This window comes from Chelonia mydas, chromosome 21 (assembly GCF_015237465.2).
Source record: "Chelonia mydas isolate rCheMyd1 chromosome 21, rCheMyd1.pri.v2, whole genome shotgun sequence".
NCBI classification, from domain to species: Eukaryota; Metazoa; Chordata; order Testudines; family Cheloniidae; genus Chelonia; species Chelonia mydas.
In genome coordinates this window covers 16,185,462-16,196,157 of record NC_051261.2, presented here as the reverse complement: position 1 = coordinate 16,196,157, position 10,696 = coordinate 16,185,462, and the positions used below count along the sequence as shown (strand labels likewise).

General features: G+C 47.7%; 1 long non-coding RNA gene across 1 annotated transcript; it reads left to right on the top strand.

Moving 5' to 3' along the window:
• The first annotated feature begins 5,805 nt into the window (after positions 1-5,805).
• LOC122463460 lies at positions 5,806-10,230 on the top strand. The gene is made up of 3 exons (XR_006286870.1): positions 5,806-5,966; positions 7,708-7,931; positions 9,971-10,230. It is a non-coding gene; the product is annotated as an uncharacterized LOC122463460 (long non-coding RNA).
• The last annotated feature ends 466 nt before the right edge of the window (positions 10,231-10,696 follow it).

Genomic DNA, 10,696 nt, shown 5'->3' with positions numbered 1-10,696 from the left:
AGGGAGCATGTGCAGGGTCACTCATTGCATTCTCTGCATGTCGCAGCCTTTCTTAAGCACGAGGGACCATTTGCAGCTTCCAAAACTCCTGTCTCCTGTGGGTTTATATCTCTGGGCTAGTCTACGCCGGCAACGCTAAAGCACTGCTGCGGAAGTGCTTTAACTTGGCTTGTGTGGTCGCGGCAGAGTGCTGGGGGAGAGCTCTCCCAGCGCTCTAAAAAAACCACCTCCATGAGGGGCGTAGCTGCCAGCTGGTCACTGGGAGGGCGGCTCCCAGTGCTGGTGCACTGTCTACACTGGCACTTTACAGCGCTGAAACTTTCTCCGCCCGGGGCGGGGGGGGGGGGGGTGTCACACCCCGAGCGAGAAAGTTGCAGCGCTGTAAAGTGCCAGTGTAGCCAAGCCCTCTATTACGGACATCTTTCTGGGCAGCCAAGCGTACCAAACTACTAGAAAGCAGACGCGACGGGGGGGCTGTGTCTTTGATAAGTTACTATATAAAGAGGTGTTAAAACTCACTAGCGGTAATTTACACTCTCTGCCCACTCCACAGCCACTTTAACTCTCCTAACCCTGGCATTCCTCCAAATGCATAGGGAGGGAGGCTGGATCCCCTGCTCCCTGTCGGATCAGGACCTTCTGCAGTGCCATGAGCCCTAAGGCGAGCATCATAGACACTAGGCCCTATCACACCCTACAAAATGCTCATGCACCCATGTCTCTTGGTAAAGGACTCTTTACTAGGGCTGGCAGAGGGGAAAGGCGATGGATATAAGCTATAGGAGAGGGTAGTTTGTGAGATGTCTAGCTAAAGCAGGGGTGGTCAAACTACAGCCCGGAGCAGCATCTGGCCCTTCAGATGTTTTAATCTGGTCCTCGAGCTCCCGGCGGGGAGCAGGGTCTGGGGCTTGCCCCAGTCAGCGCTCCAGCCGGGGAGCAGGGTCAGGGGTTGGCCCCGCTCTGTGTGGTTCCTGGAAACAGTGGCATGTCCCCCCTCCAACTCCTACATGTAGGGGCAGCCAGGGTGCTTCGCACTCTGCCCCCGCCCCAAACGTGGCCCCTGCAGCTCCCATTGGCCAGGATGGGGCAACGCGCAGAACCGCCTGGCCATGCTTCTGCGTAGGAGCCGGAGTGGGGGCATGCCACTGCTTCCGGGAGCTGCCTGAGGTAAGTGTGGCCCGGAGCCTACACCCCTGTCCCCCTCCTGGGCCCTAACCCCCTGCCCCAGCTCTGATCCCTCTCCCGCTCTCGAAACCCCTTGGTCCCAGCCCACAGCACCCTCCTGCACCCCCAATCCCTCATCCCCAGCCCCACCACAGAGCCTTCACCCCCACCCCAACCCCCTGCCCCAGCCCGGAGCCCCCTCTTGCACCCTGAACTCCTTATTTCTGGCCCCCCTCCCCAGAGCCCACACCCCCAGCTGGAGCCCTCATCCCCTCCCACACCCCAACCCCCAATTTCGTGAGCATTCATGGCCTGCCATACAATTTGCATATCCAGATTTGGCCCTCAGGCCAAAAAGTTTGCCCACCCCTGAGCTAAAGGATATCAGGGCTGGTTGGTGGGAAAGAGATGGATCCTCTTGTTCATCAGAGTTGTTTGCAGGCAGGACCATTTCTCGTGTCAGGTGTCAGGTTTGGTGCTGTGCTGTCTTACTGAAGCCCCTGTCTTGTCCTCTTGCTGTGCCAAGCTCCAAGTTCTCCCCTCTGCTCTAGTGTGGGCGGATGCTCTTATGGGTACTGCACTGCAGAAATAACTGCACGGCAAGCCATTCCCAGCCCCTAGCTTGCTGCCAAGGGGTCCCCTATGTGGCATCTCCGAGCTTTTCTTCCCTGTGATCTTGGCTCTCCACCCTTTCATGTGCATCCCCCACCCCTGCACCAGGAACTGGATCCCAGAAGCAATAATGGGAGCCCTGTCTTTTTAAAGTGGATCAGCCTTGTGGGCCACATCCTTTTAAAAGTGATCAGGAGGTGGGGGGAAGGAAATTTGGATTTTTAAGCTTTCTTCTTTCTTTGTAATTTATGAAGAAGGCCTGAAAGGGGCTTGTATTTGAAAAAAAACCTGGATTGTTTCTTACCCTGTGAATATCAGGAGTGTCCATTCTGGTCTTCTCTGTTTTGCTGGAGGTTTCACTGGAGGACCCGGATATGTAGAATAGCAGCTCTGTCAGCCCTCAACTGAAGGTGGTTGATCTTTAACTCAGATTTTTTCTCCCAGCTGTTTCTCAGGCATATGAGTTAAATAGGTGCCACTGAAAAAAACAAAACAAAGTGCTTAAAAATCTGAATAAATCCATTCCCCTCTCAGGTCTTTCTTTGTTGCTGTCTGTGAAGTCATCATCCTATTAGTTCCCAGCTGTCCAGGGAAAAGCCAGGTAAGTGTAGACCTGAATTTCTAATGTAAAAAGCGAGCAGAAAAACGAGAAGAATGTTCAGACCGTCTTTATACATTACAAAGGAGCAAAAATTGTATACATTACAAAGGAACAAACAATTTCCCCCTTTTGTCCATAACCACTAGGAAGTGATAATTATCTTACATTCATATGACAGCCCCCTAGCTTACATTAAAAGAATATTAAGTTTGCAAAGTCAAGCTCTCAGAAGTGAGGAAAAGCCAGAAATTACGCTGCCTGTTGTTGATTAATAGGGTAGCCAGCTGACTGACTATGCTTGTGGGTCGTTATGAAGAATGTTCAAGAGACAAACTAACCAAACTCAGCCACCGTTATTGTCTAAAGACAAAATATACAATATGAAAAGGAGACATACATGCCCTCCTTCTGAGAAGCAATTCTTAACTCGCAGCATGTTTCATAGAATCATAGAATATCAGGGTTGGAAGGGACCTCAGGAGGTCATCTAGTCCAACCCCCTGCTCAAAGCAGGACCGATCCCCAATTAAATCATCCCATTGTCAAGCCTGACCTTAAAAATATCTGTAACCCTTCTGCCTGTCAGAGTTGGCAGCAACAAGGGCCGGGTTCAGCATCTAGGGGATCCATTCCAGTAACACAATGCAACCGGCTCGAGCCCCCACCCAGTGACCTGGGACAAATATATACCACCCCCCTGGGCGCCTCCAAGAGGCAATACTTCCCCTCTCGCAAGCACCTAGTCTGAGTGTAGCAAAAAGCTTTTTAATAACAGAGAGAAACAATGTGGCATTATGTTGGGGAAACACCACGAACAGGATTCATAACACAACCCATGAGCAAAAAACCCACCCCAAGCAAATTGGGGCATGTCCTTTCCCTTTAGTTCTTGAGTCCAGCAACCCCAAATCACCCAAAGTCCCAAAAGTCCAATGACCCAAAAGTCTCTGTCCTTGGTCAGGGCAGCCCCAGAGTTCAAAATTTATCTGCAGAGTTTTACCTCCCAACCTGGGTGGAGATGGGGGGAGTGAGTTTAAGGGGCACCTTACATGGTCCAGTGCTGATGGCCCCACCTCTCCATGCGGCTCTGCTCCGCCAGCCGCTCTGCTCGCCGTCCCGCAAACTGCTCTACCATATAACTTCAGGTTCCCCCACTACTTAACACAACACTCAGTGATTTCAGCTCTTAGTAAGTTTAGCTCTTTTGTGATTTCAGCTTGTAGTAGGGGAGCCTCAGGGCTGGTGCACCCTTAGCCCAAAGTGAATTCAGCTCAGCAGCCTGTAACTAGACTCCTAATGGAATCAAAATTAGCTCTGATATTCCACAGTGAAGAGAGGAAGAAGTGCAATTAGCATGTAAGGCCCTCACAGAGGCGGGGGGGGGGGGCATGCCACCAAGTATTAATACCTGTTTCCAGCCTCTCTCAATTCACAGAGTTTTGGAACCCATGTCCCTTGCCTAGTGAGTGCAACTTAGTTGATGGCGAGTCCCTCCATCATAACAAAAGGCCAAGTACAGTTCCACTGTCCTTGATTCCCATAATCAGGGTAATAACAATTTATTTTTCCTGCCCCAATAACAGAGACACTGGGGATCCCACAGCAGCCAAAGTGACCATTTGGATAGCTATGACCTCATTCTAAGCGGGGTGGGTGTGCCTATGCAAATGAGATCAGCCCCTGAAGTTCTTTTCCACAACTTGCCACACCTCACCTCCAGATGTCAGGGTGGAGCTCATCCTGACTCTGCTTACACCTCTAAGGAAAGAGATTCCACCACCTCCCTAGGTAACGCATTCCAGTGCTTCACCACCCTCCTAGTGAAAAAGTTTTTCCTAATATCCAACCTAAACCTCCCCTACTGCAACTTGAGACCATTGCTCCTTGTTCTGTCATCAGCTACCACTGAGAAGATGTGCTTCAAAGATACACCCCCAAAACCACTTATATTTATATCATGATTGTTCCCATTTAAAAATAATTTATATGATATCTAAGAGCAACCCACCAATGCCTTAACTTGTTGTTCGGTACCTTTCTACATTCCAGACCAGTTGGGTGTAGAAGTATATCCCAACCTGTGCTAGGAAACACCATTCATGTATCTGGGCTTTAACAGGCTTCCTGTTTTCCAAGCCAAAGCTGACTTCAGGTTTGCAAAATGTTGTGAGATACTTGACATGGGTGAACAGAATTGTGAAAAGAGCCTAATACATTCCGTTAATACAACTTCCCAACCCTTCTATCTATAATGTATATTATATTAATATCATGTGCATTATACCTACCTAATGTGATGTATACTATGTCTACCATACATGTGTTGGCTAACACTGTAACCTTAATTCAGCCTCCTTCTGCATATGCCTTTTGATACCGTCTTTAAATATATGGGCTTTTCTATGGTGCTCATCACTACAGTACTTCAGTGTGGCACAAACATTAATGAATTTCTCTTCACAACACCCCTCTGAGATATAGAGAGGTTATTAGCCCCATTTTTCAGACAGGGAACAGTGGTATAGAGAGATTAAAGCCAAAATTGTTAAGTGTCCAACTGGAGCTGCCCGCAGCCAAATATTTGGGGTTGCTTAGCATTTTTATAGCACGTTATATGTTCAGAGTTGCAGCTCTAATTGACTTCAGTTGCAGTTGTGAGCATCCCAGCCATTCTACAAATCAGACCCCAGGGGGCATATTTATAAAGACATTTAGATGCCTAAAGACCTTTAATAATCTTTCCCCAGGGTCTCATGTTGGGCATCCAGAAAATGAGGAACACCGTTAGTGACCACCTTTGAAAAGTCTGACTATATGATTTCTCCGGCAGGGATAGAATCTGATTCTCCAGGCCAGCATTCTACTAGCTCAGCCATACACCCATCCTTTCTCTCCTTGCCGATCCGTGCCTCGTTCACTACACATCTCCCAGCTTCTGCAATGAATGAGGCAGGGATCTTATGGACAAAAGCCTCCTTCACTACAGAAACCTGATTCATTCCCAAACCATGGACCATCTGTGCACTGAATGAGGCAGGGGTCCTTTGGAATATGTGATCATTAGAGAGATAGAGTGGGTGAGGTAATATTCTGTATTGGACCAACTTCTGTTGGTGAAAGTGACAAGCTTTCAAGCTTACACAGTGATGTCTTGGGACCAACATGGCTTCAACAACACTGCATACAGTATGTAATCATGTCCTTAAAGACTATCTCATAGTGCATATGTACAAGGGGGCCCAATTAAGATTGCACAGGCAACCTTAATTCTGGCATTTCCTACCTTCTTCGTGCTTGACTTTGTAACCTTAATGTTCTTTTGATATAGTTGTTATTAATGTAATTTCCAGAGTATAACCCCCAACCCCCCCCAAAACCCCCCAGAAATTCAATCATGTGGCATCATATTGACACCCACAGGGGTCTTCAGCAGGGTTGGAACCTTTAGATCCACCACACAGCCCTCTCCCACTTGCACGAACAGGGTAATAGCAGAAGTAGGCTGCTATTGGACCATATGAGTATCATAGGCATGGGACACACGCTTTGCCAGTGGATTTCACAGCTATTTGCTGACAGCAGAGGAATGGTGAGACCCAAGTCTCCTGACTTTAATTCCAGATTCTGGGGGTGGGTGTATGTAATGGTTACAGACCCTTTTACCCCTGTTCCTCCAGCCTGTCCTCCTTTGCTGTCATCTCTGCTCCTGCCCTCCTCTGCCTCTGACTCCATTTGCCTGTCACCTGTCCCACACTGCTCCTGTCTCTCCCTTCCTCCCCCACTTCATCCGCTGTCCTCTTCTCCTGTTTCCCACTCCTACACACACAACTCCTACACCTCTTAGTCTAACCTTGTCCTCTCCTCTGCTCCTCATCCGTCTGCATTCCAGTTGTGCTGTTCCTCCTCCACACTACCTAGGCTCTAGCAGGGCTGGGGAAGTATTCAGGGCATAGGAGAAACTATCTCCTTGGCAAGTGGGATGAGCAGTTGCAGGGAAAATCCTGCTCAGCTCAGGGTGGAGCGTGCTCAGTGCTGAAGGAAACTTCAAAGAATTTAGCTGCCAAACTCTGTCTCTACTGAGCATGTGCAAACTGAGATTTTCAGAGACTTATTAGTTGGTCAAATTTGGGCAGATTTTCAAGAGGTCAGCAGAAGGCACATCCCTGATACCAGGGTCAATTGCCTATGAAATTTCAAACCCCTGCTCCAAAGCACAAAGGCTTTAGAACAGTGGTGGGCAGCCTGCGGGCCGCATGCAGCTCATCAGGGTAATCTGATTGCGAGCTCCGAGACATTTTGCTGACATTGACCATCCACAGGCATGGCCCCCCGCAGTTCCCAGTGGCCAGGGTTCGCCGTTCCCAGCCATTCTTGTTTTTGGAAATGGCTGAACTGTTTCTCTGAAGTTTTCCAGACCAAAAAATCACAGCCTGACGCAGACATCTGGCATAGAAAATTTCAGCCTGAACAGTTTAAATTTGGCACTTATAAGACTCTGAAAATACAGTCCAATAATGGAAAGTACTGGGCCACCTTAACTTTCGACATTGCAACCAACTCTGCCTGGTGTAGCATGTCTTCCCCACAGTGCTCTGCGAACTTGTTAACTTGCAGATTTTATAGCTATGTATTGCTATATGGATATGGAGAACAGCAGCATCACGGCAAATCCCAAAGGAATATAGCCTCCTTGTAGATCGAGCACTGCCTGGACGGATCTTTAACTAGGTCCAGTTGGATATTCAGTTTATGACCATCACTGGTGATCTTATCATGCCACTGACGCTTTTAGGCAACCTTGTGATCGCTGGCCAGGTAGCAACATTTCTTGGAAAACAACTTTCTAATTCATTGGTCTTCCATCTTAATGTCATGTCCATACCAAGAAAGCTACTGGATATAGAGACATCTATATGCAAAATTAGTAACAATACGCTACTGAGGTTGAGAACTTACACAGCTAAAATTCAGGAAATACAGAGTTAAGGATGCAGTCTCAGCCTTAACTTTGGTCCCTTGTGCTTACACTTTAAAATGCAATTTCTGTTTAGTTCATTATAAATGACTTGCCAGTCAGCACCATAGGGGATATAGTGCAATCTATAACTTCTTATGCAATATAATATGTTTTATAGACATTGAGTCTGATTTCCATTTAAACTACAGCCCCGCCACACCATTCTGGGGGTATAAATGTAACTTACTCACACTTTTAGGCCTCTGTATACTTCCAGAATGGTGCAAAGGGGCCCTCGTGTAGTTGCAAATCAGGATCAAGAAGTTATAAAATAATGGTACATGTATTCTTCAGACTTGGCTTGATTTTTCAGATTTGCTGAAATCTACAAAATAAGTCAGATTTGAAGGAAATACTCTTGGTAGTTTAAAAGCTATGAATGTGTAGAGTTCGCCTGTTGAAACTTGTATTTGTTTATTTTAAGGACAGCTCTGTGTCAGAGCAGCTGAGGGGCCATGATATGCTGTAGATTCAAGTCATTCTCACTTGTAGGTGCCGAACGCTTCAGAGGGTGACCTAAAGGGCAGGAAGCATGAGGTATTGGATAAAGGGCAAGGCTGGGAATCGGAGAGCGGAGCTCGGTCGTTGTCTCAATGCCTGACATGTCGAGCAATCACAGCTGTGTTTTCCAAAGCAGCCACTGACTTTAAGGGGCTCAGCTTGAGATAAGAGGCAGCCACAATCAGATGTTGGTCCTGATGCTTAGACTGAATTACCGAATTCGCTGCCTCCCCAAGTTCCCCCTCCACTAAGCCTCCAGCTGCCTGTAGCCCAAGTTCTATTGCATTACTCTGCAGTCAGCCCTGCTCTTCTGGCTCCTTGCTTCAGCCTCTGACTTTACTAGTCTGCTCTTCTGGATCTGAGGCTCTGCTTTCCAGATTCCCTTCTGGCCTTTGGTAGCTTGTGCAACCACCTGCCTGCCGCTTTCCATTCCCTAGATTGGACTCTCTGGCTCTCTGCTCCACTTAGGCCTACTGAGCTGCCTCTGTGAGCTCCTGTCTGGGCCTACTCCTGGCTTTCACATCACCTGCAATGCCGAGTTGCTATGTCCTACCCCAGCTTTTTCTCAGTAACACCACCTGCTCCTCCATCTCTACGGTTGAGAGCCCTTCCCTGCATGTGCTACTGCCTGGAGCCCCAGCCTTGTCAGACACTCATGAAAATGAAGACAGAGGGGATTGCTCATGTGTCTGGTGGTATGTCCTTACACAAGTAGGGCTGGACCACAGGGCTGAACCTATATAGGATCCAGGAAGCATCTGCCCAGGTGGCCTCCCATGGGCCAGGTGACTGATGTGGTCTGGTACTCTGACCAAGTCCTGGCCCCACCCACCAGGATCATTTTGGCAGGGGATCTTAGAGCGATGAGGCCACAGAGTCACTACATTTTATTTAATTGCTTATGTGACAGGATCCCAGGGTGCAGCCTCGGACTGTGGGACCACTGTGCCCCCTGAACTCTCTCCAGCCTGGGCTGTCTCTCACAGGCCTTGCTAGTGACCAGCAGCAACCCCTCCAGGTGCTGTTATCACTCAGCACCACCACATGTGGAGACCAGCTGGATTGCATGAATGGTCCCAGAGCCACTCCTGAATCACACAGAGAAAGGCACCAGAGCCAAATCCCCCCAGTTCCCAGCCTTGTACCTCAGGAATATACTGTCTAGCACTGCTCAAGACGAGCAATGCAGATTTATTAATTGGTTCAGTTCAGCACTTCATCAATGGAAAGTGAACATACACCAGCCTTTGCAAACCTGAGCACATTTGCCACATGCTTCAGGCAAACTCACTGGTAAAGATAAACAATAAAAGAAGTTTATTTTAAGTGATATTAAGTGATAGGCAAAAAGTCAGAGTTAGTTACCAAAAGAAAGTAAAATATAACCATGCAGTCTAAACTCTCAACCCTATTAGACTGGGCAACATCTAGATTAAGCAGTGTGGTGGAAAATTAACCACGCGTTGTGTTTGGATCAGAACCAAGCCTGAGGTCCATTTATTCAAGCATGCGCATACAGGGAGAGTCAGCTGAAGCTGCTCTGCGTAAACAGAAAATACAGGGGTTTATATAGCTGAAAACCACAATTTGTTAAGCACATTTCCTTTAACAGCATTTTCCCTTATTTGGCATATAGTGCAAGCTTTAACAGCAGCTTTCCTTATTTGGAATATAGCAAAACAAGTTTTCCTGTTATTGACAGGTTGTTCTTTGCGGTTAACGGGTCTTTCCTAATTTCTAGCTGTTAGGGTTACATTTCTTTAGCTGTGCTGTTGCAATTGCCTTACAATGGAATTTTCCTGACTCTCTTCTTATGCTCTATATACACAGTTAGCTTGACCAAAGTTTTAGGCCTACTTGGGAAGTTTAGGCCTCCTTGGGTCCAGTGGATTTTCCTCCACAGCAGTTTTTCTCACCCCACTGGATATTGCAGTCCATAGTATACAGCTCTCACCCTTGAAATCTGGGCCAGTCCCCTCAGTTGGAGTTTTCAGAGTATCCTTGTTGCTTGTAGCATAGGAGGGTGAAGGAGAAAGGCCCTGCATGTGTCCACTGTGTCTGTTTTATACCCTCAGTTCATGTGTTTGGAAACACAAGTCCAGGCACGTCTGGTGGTCATTGCTGAGTCTCCAAGCAAGGTTGAGGAATTCCCCTGGTGGGGCCTCATGCAGGTGAGTCATTGCATTGTAGCTCCCTTGCTGGACAATGGCTGTGGATGGGCTGTTTGACACCCTGCCCAGGCATTGGTTACTTTCCTTGCTGTTGCCTCTGGGGAGCTAATGTCTGGCTGATTCCCCAACTTACAGTAGGTTTTAGTGACAAGCATACAACACAATTCTCATAACTTCATATGAATTAATGATATACATATACGGATAGAGAAATAACTCAGCAAATCATAACCTTTCCCCTGATACCTTACAAGGCATGCTTTATATGCAAGGTCACAATCATATATAAATGAGGAATATGCGGGTTACAGGGTGCTCCCCCAAGGTACAGAATGTCACAGCTTATTTCACCACAGAAATGCAGCCACATCTGGGGTAGAACACAGTAGCTGTGTCTCGGGCACAGACACTGCACCACAGATTAGGACAGGAAGTGAAGGCCGTGGACCCTGGCAGAGGTAAATGGAGTGCCATTGCCTCTGTCCTTTCCTCTCAGAGCGATCCCAGGGAATGGGGTTGGGCAATTAGTCTTCTGTTTGCTTGCGTAGGGTACTGTCCATCTCTTGTTGATAAAGTTAATACTCAAAGGGCCCTTTGGGATCCTTAGCTGCTCCTGGGTCACCAGGTCAC